Source organism: Pogoniulus pusillus, chromosome 1 (assembly GCF_015220805.1).
Source record: "Pogoniulus pusillus isolate bPogPus1 chromosome 1, bPogPus1.pri, whole genome shotgun sequence".
Classification (NCBI taxonomy): Eukaryota; Metazoa; Chordata; class Aves; order Piciformes; family Lybiidae; genus Pogoniulus; species Pogoniulus pusillus.
The window spans coordinates 20,731,936-20,750,625 of record NC_087264.1 but is presented as its reverse complement, the minus strand read 5'-3'; the positions used below and the strand labels follow the sequence as shown (position 1 = coordinate 20,750,625).

At 44.1% G+C, this 18,690-nt stretch overlaps 1 protein-coding gene across 3 annotated transcripts in view; it reads left to right on the top strand.

Moving 5' to 3' along the window:
* The window catches only part of SIPA1L1 (signal induced proliferation associated 1 like 1), a 250,841-nt gene that overhangs the window by 137,210 nt on the left and 94,941 nt on the right, over positions 1-18,690 (top strand). The gene's annotated exons all lie outside the window — the stretch shown is intronic.

The following is an 18,690-nucleotide window of genomic DNA, read 5'->3' as shown; positions in this document are numbered from 1 at the left end:
CCCTGTACTCAGTACTGGTCAGGCCACACCTTGAGTGCTGTGTCCAGTTCTGGGCCCCTCAATTCAAGAAAGATGTTGAGGTGCTGGAACATGTCCAGAGAAGGGCAACAAAGCTGGGGAGGGGCCTGGAACTAAAACCATATGTGGAGAGACTGAGGGAGCTGGGGATGTGCAGCCTGGAGAAGAGGAGGCTCAGTTGTGATGTACAACTAGCTGGGGGGAGGTTGTAGCCAAGTGGAGGTCAGTCTCTTCTCTCAGGCAAGCAGCAACAGAACAAGGGGACACAGTCTCAAGTTGTGCCAGGGCAGGTCTAGTCTGGATGTTAGGAGGAAATTCCTGCCAGAGAGAGTGATTGGCATTGGAGTGGGCTGCCCAGGGGGGTGGTGGAGTCACCATCCCTGGAGGTGTTGAAGTAAAGGCTGGATGAGGCACTTAGTACCATGATCTAGTTGACTGGCTAGGGCTGGGTGCTAGGTTAGACTGGATGCGCTTGGAGGTGTCTTCCAACCTGGCTGATTCTATGATTCTGTGTGCATGTATGTTTTGGGGGGGAGGTTTGGAAAAGAAGAGATTGGACCCCATCAGCTCAGTTTGGGTTGTAACCTTCACTAAACCTCATCTAATCTTCAAAACTACTGTGAGCACAGCACTGAGATTACTGCAGACAAATATATTTGGCGTAGGTCACACAGCAAAAAGCTGTTAACACCTAAAACCACTGTAAGGCTAATTCTAGTATTTTTCCCTTTTCTACTTTGTCCTTTATCCTAATCATCCAGCAACCATGTATCAGATTCAGCGAGCCAAAAAATTGGATTGAGACTAGTGAAAGATTGCTCAAAATGGAAAAAAGAACAGTTTTAAAACTGCTTGGTGGCATGGATTTCAAAGATGACAGAATGGATTTTCAAGATCACAGAAGTGCTTCAAAATACTGACTTTTATAGTGAAAATTAGTTGTTGTTCTTCAACCTAACTTGTCCAAACAAGGACGACAGAGCTGGTGAAAGGCCTGGGACACAAACCCTATGAGGAGAGGCTGAGGGAGATGGGTTTTTTTAGCCTGGAGAAGAGGAAGCTCAGGAGTAAGCTCATTGCTGTCTACAACTTCCTGAAGGGAGGCTGTAGCCAGGTGGGGTTGGTCTCTTCTGCCAGGCAACCAGCAACAGAAGAAGTGGACACAGCTTCAAGTTGTGCCAGGGCAGGTCTAGTCTGGCTGTTAGGAGGAAGTTGTTGTCAGAGAGAGTGATTGGCATTGGAATGGGCTGCCCAGGGAGGTGGTGGAGTCGCCGTGCCTGGAGGTGTTCACGAAAAGCCTGGATGAGGCACTTAGTGCCATGGTCTGGTTGATTGGATAGGGCTGGGTGCTAGGTTGGAGTGGATGATTTCTGAGGTCTCTTCCAACCTGGCTGATTCTGTGATTCTGTAAAACTTTTAGGCATGTCTGTGCTCACTGTAGTTTAGTCTAGACTTGGCAGAACTCCCACAATGGATGAGTAACCATTCTAGTTGCAAATTTGAGCCATACACACTGAGATGAATAAATAATCTCTCTCTGAAATGAAACACAAGCCATTTCTGCTACTTTGGAGTATTTCTTTCCCTCAGATAAGAGAATCTTTTGATGAACTGATTGTGTTTTGAAATGATTTTTACAATTTCTAATAGAATGAAAAAAATCCAGTTACTGGAAGGCAGGAATTCTGCAGTGGAGCAAACCAGATTTGTGAGTCCTTGGACTTCTTCACATACATTATTAAATGTCTGTTGTTTGCAAACTGTTGCTGTAAAAATACCACCAGAGAATCTTTTTACAGCCAGACAAGATGTTTCCAATTCATTTTAATCTTTATTAAAGATGCAACAACTGCTCAGGGCAACTCACTCCACTGTATTTCATTCACAGACCAACAGTTGAATGTCATCCTTTCCTAGAGGCTAGCAGGAATGAGTAGAAGTTAAAGAATTTATAATCCTGAGATAGTTTTTTAAAGATACTTCATACTCCTTTATGCTGCAAGGATAATGGAATCATAGAATCAACCAGGTTGGAAGAGACCTCCAAGATCACAAAGTCCAACCTGTCACCCAGTCCTATCCAGTCAACTACACCATGGCACCAAGTGCCCCATCCAGTCTTGTCTTCAACACCTTCAGGGGCAGTGACTCCACCACCTCCCTGGGCAACCCATTCCAATGCCAATCACTCTCTCTGCCAACAACTTCCTCCTAACATCCAGTCTAGTCCTTCCCTGGCAGAATTTGAGACTGTGTCCTCTTGTTCTGTTGCTGGTTGCCTGGCACAAGAGACCAACCCCACCTGACTACAGTTTCCTTTTAGGTAGTTGTAGACGGCAGTGAGGTCACCCCTGAGGCTCCTCTTGTCCAGGCTAAACTAACGACTTGAGCATACTCATTTAAGACTATTGCTCAGATGTCATCTCTTTAGAAGACCATCTGTTCAATCACAACCAATAAACCTCTTCATAGTATGGTAATTTGCAATTACAGTCACAGTAAGAGGGCTAACAGGGTATTTTTTAGAAGTGAGTTTAAGGACTTTTCGTGTCATGGCAACTAAAGTTCTTTCCTGAAAACCTTGTCTGACTTCACCCTCTTGAATTTAAAACTCAAGTCTTTATGTCAGGTCTTCTCTGAATTGTTCCCTATAGGAGGCTTTGCTGTCTCCTTACTGATAGGTGAAACCTACAAACCCACACTCACTAGCTAAAATCAGCATTAATGTAAGTGGTCCCCTCCAATCACAGCTCCTAAAAAGAAAACTTCAGATAATATAAATCTAAAATTACAAGATTATTTCAACACTCTGGAAAGATCCAGACAATAATAATCAGAAAACAAAAGGCATGTGCCTAGGCAAGACAGAAACGTAATAGCTTTTCTTTTTTCCCCTTGATGTTATTTATCCCATCCATTCATTCATCACTGCTAATAGTGTAGCTGCTATCCAGCTTTCTTTCTAAAACACAGAAAAGCTTTGATTTGGGGGTGGAAAGTACATTAGATACAAGGTCACATCATCGACAGTACTGATGCTGAGCTGAAAAATCTGCCTACACTTGGTGCTATTGCAGAGCTGTGCCCTGCTACAGTCCCCTGATGAAAAAAATATGATGTTGACATTATAAGTGAACTATGTGAACAGTACACTGAGACCAGACTGATAACTAGCATTTTTCAAACAACATTGTTTTAGAACTGGTATCATACCTTTCCCCTTTGACAAAGACACTGCATCAACCCCCACACACTCTGTTTTACTTATCTTCAGGGAGAAAAGTCATCAGTTCCAAGTATGGCATGAGAAGGTCTTGTAGTCATAAGTAGATGTGGAATGGGAACAACAGAAGGAAGTGCACTGAGACAAAAAGAAGAGCAAAGTATAAGTTGGACGAAGGTCACATGGAAAGAAATTGGGGTGCTGAATTAGTGCCAATACACATGAAATAAGTCAGTGTATCTCCTTCTGCTGATTCTGTAAGTGATGCCTGGGAGATCAGAGCACCTGAGACTCAGGAAAGAACATCACTTTGAATGCACGTAACAGTTGCAGTTAGATGATGCAAAATTTTTCCAGCTCATTACATTTTATAGACTGAATATGATGATTATTGCTCTTATGAGAATTGCTTTATTGAGCTTGATTACATCTGACATCTTTGTGAAACCTATTTGTGTCCCTACCACAGGTTAATTTTTTTTAAATGAATATAAGTATATTAATTCTTTCAGTTCTTATTTAGCACTGTGTTTTCATCTAAGTTACACACCTGAAGTAAACTGAGACAATTGTGTCTAAAGGATAGGATTAAAGAATGTGTAGAAGGAATGAAATTAACTTCAAAACCAAATCTTTATTTTAAAGCAGAATAGTTCAGAAGTTTTCTTTATTTCTGTTGGTGGGACATTATATATGTTTTTACACACTCTCTGCTGCAGTACATTAACCTGCAGGTGATACCTGCAGAACCCAAATGACATCCACAGTAACTCATCCATCTCTACCTCATGTGTCCTCAAGCACGTGGTCAGAGCTCAATTTATGTATATCCATGTAAGAAAACAAAGTGTTGGGAACAGAGACCAGGGACCTGAAACTGAACTTTACAGAGGTGAAAGACAAACCACAGTACAGACATTAAGTCTGAGAAACAGAAGTAATGGTAACTTACTGTAAAGGTGTGAGTAGTGTGGGGTGTCCCTGTCCATGGCAGGGAGGTTGGAAATAGATAATCCTTGTGGTCCCTTCCAACCCTGACTGATTCTATGAGTACAGCTGGAAGTATTAGCTTCCAGTTCTCAAATCTAGCATGAAAAATTAAGTTCCTAAATAGATGATTACTTAAAGTATAAATAAATAAATAAATAAATTATCCTCCCCTGAAATAGTTCTGCATCAGCACAGCAGCTAAAAATAAAATCATTGAATCATATAATAGTTTAGGTTGGAAGGGACCTCAAAGATCATCCAGTTCCAACCCCCTGCCATAGGCAGGGACACCTCCCACTAGAACAAGTTGCTCAAGGCCTCCTGCAGCCTGGCCTTGAGCACCTCTAGAGAGGGAGAATCCACAACCTCCCTGGGCAACCTATTCCAGAGCTCCACCACCTTCACTGTAAAGAATTTTTTCCTAACATCTAGTTTAAATCTCCCTTCTTCAAGTTTAAACCCATTACCCCTTGTTCTGTCATTACAGGATCTTGTCAATTGTCCCTCCCTAGCTCTCCTGTAGTCTCCTTCAGATACTGGAAGGCCACTATAAGGTCTCTTTGAAGCCATCTCCAAGCTGAAGAGTCCCAACTCTTGTAACCTCTCCTCATAGCAGAGCTGCTCCAGCCCTTTGATCATCTTTGTGGCCCTACCACCAAAATACTTCTTTATCATCATTCCTACCTGGCAATTCTTATATAGGTAGGCTGAAAAAGTGTGCCTGCACCAGAGGGTAACAATTTACTTTAATGGGTTCTGAGTTACTAGTAATAGAGAGGACTAAGGGGTGTAACAGGCTGGTGAGCAGTCTGAACAGGTGCTGATTGATAATCAGAAGTAGCAGCACTGAAGTGCTGTATTTCTAGGGTACTGATCCTAACAAATATTATTTCAGATCAACAGCCTCACTTTCAGCAGAGTTTGCTGTATTAACACGTAATTCCTGCAGCTAATGATCAATAGTTAGTCAGCAGAGGGGAAAATGAGCAGAGAGAAACCTTTGGTGCACATAGAGAATTACCAGCTTGACATACTTGCTTAAAATGAAACGTTTTGGTAACAGGAGTGTGGGAGGAAAAAGCACTGCAGTGCAAAACACAGTCCAGTCTTTTTGTGCATGAAGGACAGTGTAAATAATCTATCACTATCCTTCACGGAGTCACAGAGTTTCTTAGATTGGAAAAGACCTTCAAGATCACCAAGTCCAATCATTAGTTTCATGCTGACAAGTCCTTGACTAAACCAAATCCCTCAGCACAGCATCTAATCACTATGAATCACTGTTTTGGTCATCCTTATCCCTGTTCAAACCAGAACATAAGTGAGCAGACAGTACAGTCATACAGTATCTTATCATTAAACCCAGTTCACATAAGAGTGGAAACTCTTGAAAGCTTAGAGAAATTAAGTCTTTTTCAAACAGTCCTTCATTGTATAACTGAGGGACATTACAAAAATGTAGAATTTTTGCAAGTGGCTTTAAAAGCTTTGATTTGGGGAGGAGGAAAAGATACAAAGATACTTCCCTCCCCCCTCTTTTGCTCATAAGGACATTGTGGCTTGACGAGTCTTTTAAGCAACCTTATTCATCCCACATTGTCAAGAACTAGGAATGTCTTTTTGAAAGCAGATTATCATGGACAAACACGAGGAACTAACAGGTTAATAGGTCTAAATCAAACTTGAGGCATATATGCACTTGGCTTTATGGAAGTGGATTATTTGTTTTCAACTTGTATTCTTTCTATTCTTCTGCATTAAAAAAGGCCTTATTGATAGAACCTGAATACAATTCATTCTTTAACTTGTTAAGCCTTTAAAATATAAATATGGGGATAGCATGAAGATGACAGGTTTTCTACTCTTAAAAAACCTGTTGTACTTCTGTAATACAACAAAGGTGGCTTTTAAATCAAGTGATGACTTGAAATAATCACAATGAAACCAAGCAGTACCCCAGGCTGTACCACAGCAGAAGTGTAATAATCAGGATTAGTTACAGTATGTATGAACTTTAGTCTATATTACACTGAAAGATAGCATTAACATCTGTGTAAATATATACAGATACAGCTATGCAGAAATGTGGCATATTTAACTGCACACAAAACCATAACTCCCTTTTTAGGGAAAATGCATAATTTGATGTATGCTGCCACAAAAAAATACCATTTAGGTAGACCAATGGCCATTCTAACTAGGTTATACAGAGGGGAACCCCCTTTTTTCAGCTCTTTGCTCTCAGAGTGCTGTATTTCAATCGTGTCTTGAACCTGTTTTTCACTTTAGGTAGTTTTTGATTTTTATCTGTATCACTTTGAATTGCTCTTCGTTATTTTCTCTAATATGCAGGAGTTGTAGTAGATTGGAGTAGTAATCTGCTTTGTGTTTTCAGGCCAGTAAATAAGAAAGCAAACTCATTTAACAGATACTAGTTATTTGAAGCTTAAACAAGTGACTGTTTGCATGATGAGATGCTAGGTTGTTGTGAATTACTTCAGCTGAAGGAGGAAAATGTGGTCTGAAAATCAAATCTATGGATTCTGTTCTGCTGGGGGCTGCTGTGTGGCAAGAGGCCTCCTGGTCTGAGAAGGACAGAACTAGGGGGAATGGAGTGAAGATGGAGATGGGTAGGTTCAGACTTGACGTGAGGAGGAAGTTGTTGAGCATGAGAGTGGTGTGAGCCTGGAATGGGTTGCCCAGGGAGGTGGTTGAGGCCCCATTCCTGGAGATGTTTAAGGGCAGGCTGGATGAGGCTGTGGGCAGCCTGATCTAGGGTAGGGTGTCCCTGGTCATGGCAGGGGGGTTGGAACTAGATGATCTTTGTGGTCCCTTCCAACTCTGAGTGATTCTATGATTCTATTCTATGATTCTAAGGAAGAACAGTGGAGGACAGTTGCTGAGAGTTCCAGCAGCTTGGCTTAAGGTGAAAAGATGTTATGTGTGAGAGGCTGGTGAGGAACCCTGAAGCATGGTGGAAGGAATGGTGATGATGATGAAGAAATCGGGAATACATCACATAGACATCACATATTAATCATTTCCTTGCTCTTAATTCTCCTATCCAGTGATTCAGCAGTACCTTTAAATCAGGAGCAAGTCCAGGAATGTGTTTGATTACAAAATGTTCTCTAGTTGGCTAGTATGGGGTTTGCTGTGAGTAAAACCTATTCATTTTAGGTAAAATTAAGTTTTTACTTCTGGAAAGCTGCTTTTATTTCTCCTTTAAGCACCTCACTCTGTGATTCATTAATCTGTGGGGAAGTGGTAGTTTGTGGAGATTTGGACCACAGGTGCTTGAAATAATTTTGCCAAATCATGAGTTTAGGGAGATGTAACTGCGGTGATAGAACAAAGGAATAAAACAGTGCTGGAAAAAATCTCTCAAACGTTAGCAAAATGATGGGCTTGTATTTTTAATAATCCCATTAGCAAATCAGTTCTACAGATGTAGCACCTGGCATTTAAAAAAAAGCACCTCTGAGTTGCTACCAAAACTACTTAGGAGCAACTGGAAGTTTAGAGATAGTAGGCTAAGTGCCCTTTCCCCCTCTTTGTAACTGAAGTTCTTTGCTCAGCTCTGATGCATGTGAAATGTCATGAAACTCGTGGTGATGACTGCCAGCTCCAGCGTGCCAAGAGTTGCTGGCAGGAATGTGGCTAGTGGTGCATTGCAGAGATCAGAGGCTGAGCTCTGTCTTTGTACTGGTACCAGTTATGCTGCAGACAAACTTGTGGCCAGGCAGGAAGAGGAAGGTGACAGATGAGCCTTTCTGCTACAGAAGTACGGGCAAGGATGCAAACCTCAGGAAAGCACATCCTTGGCGCTTACTGTCATGTACAGCAGTTAAGCTGAGCAAGTATCAGCTGCAACTATCAGCCCATTTCCTTTGGTTTCATGTTTGTTTGTTTTCCTTAGTTTGGCTTTTGTTGTGCATGGTTTTGGTTGGTGACTATTCTTAAGGCAGAGACTCACACAGTATCAGAAGTTTGCTATTAAGTAATTAGAATCATAGAATTAACCAGGCTGGAAGAGACTTCAAGCTCATCCAGTCCAGCCCTATCCAATCAACCAGACCATGGCACTAAGTGCCTCATCCAGGCTTTCTTGAACACCTCCAGGGACGGCAACTCCACCACCTCCCTGGACAGCCTATTCAAATGCCAATCACTCTCTCTAACAACAACTTCCTCCTAACTTCCAGCCCAGACCTCCCCTGGCACAACTTGAGACTGTGTCCCCTTGTTCTGTTGCTGGGTGCCTGGGAGAAAAGACCAACCCCACCTGGCTGCAGCCTCCCTTCAGGCAGTTGTAGATAGCGATGAGGTCACCCCTCAGCCTCCTCTTCTCCAGACTAAACACCCCCAACTCCCTCAGCCTCTCCTCACAGGGCTGTATTTCAAGCTTCTCACCAGCTTCATCACTTGGGACGTTTTGCAGATAAGTAATTTTGACAAGAGTCTATACACTGTAGAGATGCAGTAAGTATATCAACAACTGGAAACTGAAAAGGAAAGGAGGAAAAGAAACATCTGTTTTAAAAAAGAAAGGGGTGGGGTATGTAAATGGGACTGTCTTTTTTTGGTTGCTACATCTTTACTTTTTTTGAGAGATCATATCAGGGAGATGGACTGTTTCATTCTTGTGTTTTGACACTAGTTTAGAGTTTCTTACTAGTAAGTGCTGATATCAAAAATAAACTGTTGCTGTTAACCATCTCGTTTGAGGAACATAATACAGTACAGACTGTCAGCATCTTTTTTCCAGATCCTCTAAGTTAGGTTCCAGGGAAGGGATTCTGCATTGAATTAACTGAATGACACAAGTATTGAAAGGCAGCATGAGTATGGAAGTGGGAATGACCACCTCTACAGCCTTCTCTCTTTCTCTCTCTCTCTGTATGCCTCTCTCTATACATACATATATTTATATATATCCCTCTCTCTCTCAATTAAAAGGAGTTTCAAAGGAAGAAATAGTTACTTGTACACTTGAGTGTTCTGATATCTTTGTGTTGATTAATCAAGTTATTGGTTATCAAGTCGTTGTGGAAACAGAGGGCACAATTCTGTCTTGAGATACTGTAATGCTTGCATGGAGAATGAGTGGGAGAAAATAATGGTGCAAAATGTGCCAAAATGCACAGATTATTGTCCCCTGCCTTCCTATATTTATCTTAATTTGATAGCTTTTGTTATGCTTCATTTACCATCCTGTTGTGTTATGAACACTCTATGGAGTTGTTTGGCCTGAAGGAGGATCAGGGGTGACCTCATTGCTGTCTACAATTACCTGAAGGGAGGCTGTAGCCAGGTGGGGTTGGTCTCTTCTGCCAGGCAACCAGCAACAGAAGAAGGGGACACAGTCTCAAGTTGTGCCGAGGGAGGTCTAGGCTGGATGTTAGGAGGAAGTTGTTGTCAGAGAGAGTGATTGGCATTGAAATGGGCTGCCCAGGGAGGTGGTGGAGTTGCCATCCGTGGAGGTGTTCAAGACTGGATGAGGCACTTGGAACTTCTTGTGCAGTAAAGCCTGCAGGATAGAAGATTTACTGTAAAATGTTATTCTGAGCTCCTTATCCTACAGCTTTCAGTGTTTCATTGTTTGGGGGTGGGACAGGGGAGTGGTATAAAGTCTTGGCAAGGAGTGAGACTTCTTTATGATTTGAAAACAGATTTCCCTCATTCCCAAAATTTTAATTAGAAAATGCCACCTTTTAATGGTGATGGTGAGGTATGAAGACTTTGCTCTGGAATGTTATGAATTGTAAATAATTCGCAGCACAGGAGGTTCCAGCTTAACACAAGGAGGAACTTCTTCCCTAGAGGGATCCCAGAGCACTGGCACAGGCTGTCCAGAGAGGTTGTGGAGTCTCCTTCTGTGGAGACTTTCAAGGCCTGTCTGGATGTGTTCCTCTGTGATCTATGTTAGATTGTCTGGTCCTGCTCTGACAGGAGGGTTGCACTCAATGATCTCTTTGAGTCCCTTCCAACTCCTAATATCCTGTGGCCCTGTGGTGCCCCCAAATCTCGCTCTGTCAACATCAGAGTATTAGGATCATTGTCATCTGTGATCCTATGGTCTGAAGTCTCAGCATGTTCCCAGGAGAAAGCAGACTAATTACTGTATCTCTTCGAATAAGACTTGGTTGGTGATAGAGTCAGTGCCTTGTAAGAAAAAAAGAGTACAATCTCAGAAAAAACAAAGTCTAATAAAAAATATAATAGAAAATCTCTGAATTGATGTGTCAGGCTTGATCTGTTTTCCCATTCATCTGAACAAGGAGATGTTGAATTGTCTCATTTGGTTGCCTGAATCCAGGATAGAAGCTGATTAGTGTGCCGTAGTTGAGAGTTTTTTGCTACCTTGAGCAAGACATTTCTTCTTACTCAGTTGCTTCTATTTGCTTTTTTTGCAACCCAAACACCTCTCAATCAAACCTTGACTGGTGGGAAATGGCAGCTAACTTCAATCATGAGGAATCACAAATCAAGATTTAGTGACTTACCTTTTAAGAGTGATGCAACTCTGCACACCTACAAGGACGTTTTAGGTTTGATCAGGCTCTTTGTCCTGTGACTGGAACCCCAGTTTTGAAGGAGGGAGCAAAGTGATAAAAGAAGTATAGAAAGGGAAGACATGAAAACAGGTTGGCTCATAGTCTGATTAATAGATCAGTCTGTACTAAATATACCTCTCTTTATAGTTTTTGCATATGTTTTTCATGTACAGCATTTTAGGAACAGGCCCTGGTGGTCTGGGTTGATGAAAAGCTCAACATGAGCCTGCAGTATGACTGCAGCCCAGACAGCAACCCTGTGCTGGGCTGCAGCAAGAGCAGTGTGGGCAGCAGGGCAAGGGAGGGCATTCTGCCCCTTGGCTCTGTTCTCCTCAGACCCCACCTGCAGTCCTGGGTGCAGTTCTGGAGCCCTCAACACAAGAAGGACATCAAACTGTTAGAGCGAGTCCAGAGGATGGTCATGAGAATGCTGAGAGGGTTGCAGCAGCTCTGCTATGAGAACAGGCTGAGAGAGTTGGGGCTCTGCAGCCCAGAGAAGAGAAAGCTTGGAGACCTTATAGTGACCTTCCAGTATCTGAAGGGGACCTACAGAAAGGCTGGGGAGGGACTATTTACAAGGTCTCAGAATGACAGGATGAGAAGGAATGGGTTTAAACTGGCAAAGGGGAGATTTAAGCTGAATGTTAGGAAGAAGTCGTTTGCAGTGAGGGTGGTGAGACACTGCCGCAGGTTGCCCAGGGAGGTTGTGGCTACTCCCTCCCTGGAGGTGTTCAAGGCCAGATGAGATGAATTGTGGAAGCATATGTTTTGTTGGCTATGCTCCTTTGTCCTCATCATATTCTGTTCGTAGACATACACACAGATCTACCTTGAATTATATTTTTCTTCTATATTCAAATACTTTAAAGGAATTGTTCCTCTTTGCCATTACTACTCTTGTCCTTAGAATTCAGTACTGTACTGCCTGTCTTGCTGTTGTAACCAATTTTAATAGGATACGTATTTCTTGTTGGAAATTCTGCTACTTAGTGGTTTAACTTTCCTACAGATTTTCCAGTTCATAATATCATCTGGTTATTGATAAGCGACGGTCGTTTAAACCAGTCATCATTCACCCTGTCTTTGATGCCCAGAGAAGGGTGACAAAGCTGGTGAGAGGCCTGGAACACAAACCCTATGAGGAGAGGCTGAGGGTATTGGGGCTGTTTAGCCTGGAGAAGAGGAGGCTCAGGGCAGAGCTCATTGCTGTCTGCAACTCCCTGAAGGGAGGCTGTAGCCAGGTGGGTGCTGGTGTTTTCTGCCAGGCAACCAGCAATAGAACAAGGGGGGACAGTCTCAATTTGTGCCCAAGGAGGTCTAGTCTGGATTTTAGGAGGAAGTTGTTGTCAAGAGAGAGTGATTGGCATTGGAATGGGCTGCCCAGGGAGATGGTGGAATCGCTGTCCCTGAAGGTGTTGAAGTAAAGCCTGGCTGGGGCACTTTGTGCTGTGGTTTAGATGATTGTCTCGGTGATAGATTGGACTGGATGATCTTGGAGGTCTCTTCCAACCTGGTTGATTCTATGATTCTGTGATTCATGTGTTGCATGTAGTGAGCATGAGAAAATGTTAAAGTGCAGAATGCTGTTACTGTTCCTTTCACATTCAATTTGATAGGTTGGACTCGATGATCTCAAAGGTCTTTTCCAACCTGGTGAGTTCTGTGATAATCAGTGTGTGCAGGATTGTTCTCCGTGCACGCTCAGTACGTCTGACTGGATCTCATCGAGTCTTGTAGATTGGAATTAAGTTCCACAGACTGTTTGCCTAGAATTTTCTATGAAAGAATATAACTCTCTGCATATAAATAATGGCCTTTATTGTTCAGGATTGTTGTTTGGGAACTTTGTGCTGAGGGGAACTGGTAGCATTTGGATACCTATATGGTTAACACCAAGCCTGGGAATTTTTGCAGCTGAGTGAACCTCTGCCCTTTAGTTAATGAGAAACCTGAACTGGTAGATTTTGTTTCCATAAGGACAGGCGCTTGAGGGGGAGGAGTTGTACTCTTTGTTTTCAGAGATACTGGTGGTGGAAGGGGGATGGTGAGGGGCAGAACCAAAGAATCATAGAATCAACCAGGTTGGAAGAGACCTCCAAGATCATCCAGTCCAACCTATCCCCCAGCCCTATCCAGTCAACCAGACCATGGCACTAAGTGCCTCATCCAGTCCTTTCTTGAACACCTGCAGGGACAGTGACTCCACCACCTCCCTGGGCAGCCCATTCCAATGCCAATCACTCTCTCTGCCAACAGCTTCCTCCTAACATCCAGCCTGTACTTCCCCCAGCACAACTTGAGACTGTGTCCTCTTGTGCTGTTGCTGGCTGTCTGGGAGAAGAGACCAACCCAACCTGGCTGCAACCTCCCTTCAGGTAGTTGTAGACAGCAATGAGCTTACCCCTGAGCCTCCTCTTCTCCAGGCTAAACACCCTCAACTCCCTCAGCCTCTCTTCATAAGGTTTGTGTTCCAGGCCCTTCACCAGATTTGTCGCCCTTCTCTTGACATGTTCCAGCACCTCAACATCTCTCCTGAATTGTGGGTTTCATTGCAGACTATGAACAGGAGCATGTCATGGTGGACTGTGGTACTTCTGCCTGTTTTGTATTCTACCCTCAGCTTGACTGAGCCTTCATTATCCCTTTCAGCCTATTTTGTTCTTGCTCTGAATCCTTATCAGTTTTCATTCTCTTTTCTTTCCATTCCGCATGTAAAAGCAACCCTGTATAGCCTTTTGGAAAAGACTGTACAGTCTCCCATTTCATAGACCTCATTGCATAAAGAGTATTTGCTATGGCACTGTTGAAAAAGCACAGACACAGAACATTTGGTTATGTGATGGCACACAGTGTTTGCATTTTTACGTCCTTATTCTGATGTGTGCACAAAGTTGTTTCCCCAGCCTGATCTGTTCTTAGACTGCAGAGTGTTTGAAACTTGTAAAAAGTTTCAGCTGAAGATTTTTGCACCAGCTGCAAGGATAGACTGCCTGTCTCAAGTTACTCTTGTGTTATAGACTTAAAATAGTCTTTCAGCAGTGTCATTGCAGTAGAATGACAAGGAAAGTGTCTGTGCTCATTTAACAGTGCAAATATAGTGATACCCTAGATCAGGAGGGAGGAACTGGGAAATTAGAATCATAGAATCAACCAGGTTGGAAGAGACCTCCAAGATCATCCAGTCCAACCTATCCCCCAGCCCTATCCAGTCAACTTGACCATTGCACTAAGTGCCTCATCCAGGCTTTTCTTGAACACCTCCAGGGAAAGTGCCTCCACCACCTCCCTGGCAGCCAGGCAGAGAGGGACCTGGGGGCACTGTAGATTGCATCTGAAAATGAGGCAGCAGTGTGCCCAGGTGGCCTAGAGAGCCAATGGCATCCTGACCTGGCTCAGGAACAGTGTGGCCACAGGACAAGGGAGGTTATTCTTCCCCTGTACTCAGCACTGGTCAGGCCACACCTTGAGTGCTGTGTCCAGTTCTGGGCTCTTCAATTCAAGAGAGATGTTGAGGTACTGGAAGGTGTCCAGAGAAGGGTGATGAAGGGTGAGAGACCTGGAGCACAGCCCTGTGAGGAGAGGCTGAGGGAGCTGGGGGTGTGCAGCCTGCAGAAGAGGAGGCTCAGGGCAGACCTCATTGCTGTCTACAACTGCCTGAAGGGAGGCTGTAGCCAGGTGGGGTTGGTCTCTTCTGCCAGGCACCCAGCAACAGAACAAGGGACACAGTCTCAAGTTGTGCCAGGGGAGTTCTAATCCGGATGTTAGGAGGAAGTTGTTGTCAGAGAGAGTGATTGGCATTGGAATGGGCTGCCCAGGGAGGTGGTGGAGTCGCCATGCCTGGGGGTGTTGAAGCAAAGCCTGGATGGGGCCATTTAGTACCATGGTCTGGTTGATTTGTTGTCTGAGGGCAGGGCTGAGTGGTAGGTTGGACTGGATGATGTTGGAGATCTCTTCCAACCTGGTTGATTCTATGATTACTATCTCAGTTCTAATTTAAATTTCCAGAGACTCAGATAAATTTGATAGAACCAATAACAATTTGTAGAGTGCCCTTCCCTCTTCCCCCTCCTTTTCCAAAGGAGAAGGATTAGAAGTAGAGAGAGAGAGAGAGGAAGGGAAGCACACCCAAATAGATCAATCTCACTCGATTTGGACATTAAAAAAGAAAAGTTTAACAGTAACATAAAAAGGTATCTGAGGTAGGGAAGTTACAAGAGTTAGGGAAGGGAAAAATAGCAAATACAGAATGGTATAAATACAACCTGATTGTGATGGCTTGGTCTGCCTCGTGGGTGATGGCCACGTGGTGTAACAAAGAGAAACCAGGAACAGGTGGTGATGGTGGTGTAACCAAGGCAGGGAGTGCAGAGAGAGTGAGGCACCGGCAGTCCCCCTGCTTTTATGGGACAGGAAGGGGGAGTGGGCTAACCATCACCTGGTGGTGTTCAAACCCACCCCTGGGGAGGGGTCAAGACCACCTAGGGTCAGGTTCAGGTTACTCCCCGTGGAGGGTTAACCCTATGCAATTACTTATGCTATTCTTTTGATGCAGTCAGCTTGCAACTCAAGTATTCCTTGCGTGTTAAGCTTTATATAAGTACTAGCCAGTTCAAAGAGGTGTTGTCTATCCGGCAAGGAAATTTAAAGAATGCTGCCTTTGGAGGCAGAAAGTGCCCTGGCTTGGTGTTGAACTAGTGTGGAGCAGAGTACTCCATAGTTCTGAGAAGGGACTACAAAAAGTACTAGTTTCCCTGGAAGCTTTAGAAAGCCTTGATTCATAGACAGTGCACTATTGGCAGCTCTCTGCTGGTTCAGCAGCATCTTTCTGCACACAGTTGGCAAATATTTAAAGGCCACATTTTGTGTAATTGGTTCAGCCTTTGAAAATTATTAACTTCTCTGTTAAAGGATGTACACATCAATGCAAGTTTTTATCTTGACAATCTCATGCTTTTGTCTTCTACCAGCAAGGATGTATTTGTGGATTAATTTGTTCTTTTTTTAGATACTCAAAGAGTAGGACACTGAATGCCTTGTAATCACTTTGGTGCTGATGAGGTATGGGAAAGCATTTAACTTCCATGCCTTTGTAAAGCAGGATTATACAGGAGCTGTGGCAGACATTGTTTTGTTAACCAGGGAAAGAAAGGGAACTTCTCATACTGAGTTATTGAATAATATGCATTTCTATTTAGCTTTAGTGTTCTTTATATGTTGTGAACACTGAGCTTTCTGGGTTATCCAGCTCACCTTGCTGTTGAGTACAATTTTATAGAATAGATGCTGTTGAGTACAATTTTTGTCTATTATAATTTTGTAGTCTTTTTGCCTTATTACTTTCCTGTCTTTTATTTGTTTTTCTGTTTGTATACCATCATCATTTACATTAATGGAAGAGCTGAGCATTATTAGTTGCAGCCAAGGATGAATGGCTTGGAAATGGTAGATTATTTTAAAGCATTTATAAACAGAATGTGGAATTCTGATCTGGCTCCTCCCTGTTTTCTATGGGAAATGTAGGCTGTACACGTCACAGAATCACAGAATTAACCAGGTTGGAAAAGACCTCTGAGATCATCAAGCCCAACCTATCACCTAACCCTTCTAATTAACTAAACCATATGTCCTTCATCTGAGGAAATTGACTGTGTTCAGTTCTGGGCCCCCCAGTTTAGGAATGACACTGAGATGCTTGAGCGTGTCCAGAGAAGGGCGACAAGGCTGGTGAGAGACCTTGAGCACAGCCCTACGAGGGGAGGCTGAGGGAGCTGGGATTGGTTAGCCTGGAGAAGAGGAGGCTCAGGGGTGACCTTATTGCTGTCTACAACTACCTGAGGGGTGGTTGTGGCCAGGAGGAGGTTGCTCTTTTCTCTCAGGTGGCCAGCACCAGAACGAGAGGACACAGCCTCAGGCTGCGCCAGGGGAGGTTTAGGCTGGAGGTGAGGAGAAAGTTCTTCACTGAGAGAGTCATTGGACACTGGAATGGGCTGCCTGGGGAGGTGGTGGAGTCGCCGTCCCTGGGGCAGTTCAAGGCAAGGTTGGACGTGGCACTTGGTGCCATGGTCTAGCCTTGAGCTCTGTGGTGAAGGGTTGGACTTGATGATCTGTGAGGTCTCTTCCAACCTTGGTGATACTGTGATACTGTGTGACTTTGTAAAATTGTTCACTAACCCAAGTAAAAAGCATTCAGTAATCAGTAAGGAAAAAAAAATGTAGCTGTGTATGGAATCCAAGTGCAAAAGTATCTTTTCAGAATATAAACTGGCAGTATCTGGAAAACTCTTCACCACCATGTTGTCTACCTGGACTTCAGTAAGGCATTTGACACCATTTCCCACAGCATTCTGATGGAGAAGCTCATAGATTAGACAGTTGGACTCTTGTCTGGGTTAAAAACTGGTTGGATGGCCAAGCCCAGGGAGTTGTGGTCACTGGGGATAAATCCAGTTGGTAACCAGTCACAAGTGGAGTTCCTCAGGGCTCAGTTTTGGATCTAGTCTTGTTTAATCTCTTCATCAATGACCTGGATGAGGGATGGAATGCACCCTCAGCAGGTTTGCTCGTGACACCAAATGAAGCAGAAGTGTCAGTCTGCTGGAGGGTAGGAAGGCTCTGCAGAGGGATTTGGACAGACTGGAGTGAAGGGCTTAGGCCAATTGCATGAGGTTTAACAAGGCCAAGTGCCAGGTCATGTGCTTTGGCCACAGCAACCCCCAGCAGCCCTACAGTCTGGGGGAGGAGCAGCTGGAGAGCTGCCTGGGGGAAAGGCCCTGGGGGTGTTGGTGGGCAGCAGGTGAACATGAGCCAGCAGTGTGCCCAGGTGGCCAAGAAGGCCAACAGCATCCTGGCCTGGATCATCAATGGTGTGAGCAGCAGGAGTAGGGAGGTGATCATGCCCCTGTAGTCAGCACTTGTGAGACCACACCTCGAGTACTGTGTCCAATTTTGGTCACCACAGTATAGGAGGGACATTGAGGTGCCAGAGCAGGTGCAGAGAAAGGAATGCTGGAGAGAGGTCTGGCAAACATGACCTGTGAGGAGTGGCTGAGGGAGCTGGGCTTGTTTAGTCTGGAGAAGAGGAGGCTGAGAGGGGACCTTGTTGCCCTCTTGTGATGGTTTGGGTGTTACTTGCCCCCTCACACTTTGGAAATCACCCAGACTAGGCTCAGCCAGCTCTGGAAATTTTGAATGAAGCTTACATTTACAGCTTAGCACAATATGCAAGCAGATATTTACAGTTATAGACAGAAATATACAAGGTAAAAGGTAACACAGAAACACAACAGCCCTCCCAGACACCTGAGTCCCCGGAAGGGGCTCCCAACCACCCTTCCACCTTCTCCCATCCCTCTACCTTACCCCAGATGTTGCCTTGTGCCCCAAGGAAGAATGGAGGTTCAGCCAGGGAGGTTAGGAAGCAAGTGGATTAATCAGAGAGATGGAGGATGAGGTTAGAGAGAAAAATGCAGCCCAGAGCTCAGGCAGAGAGCAACTGTCTTATCTATGTTTGGATTCTTGTTCTTATGCATCTCAGCAAGCCTATGAGTAAAGTAGACATCATCCTTGTTTCTGTTTCACAGTCTGTAATCTAGTTCTTCTCACCAAAACATTCTAGCTAGCTTCAAAGTAGCATACGTCTACCACTACCTGAAAGGAGGTTGTAGTGAGTCTGGAGCTGGTATCTTCTCCCAAATTACTAATGATAGGACAAGAGGAAATGGCCTCAAGTTGTGTCAGGGGAGATTTAGGTTGGCTGTTGGGAGGAAGTTCTTTCCTGAGCAGGTGGTCAGGCATTGGAATAGGCTGCCTGGGGAGGTGGTGGAGTTGCCATCTCTGGAGGTGTTTCAAAGGAGAGTGGATGTGAAGCTTGAGGCTATGGTCTAGTGCTGAAGGCTGCTGGGA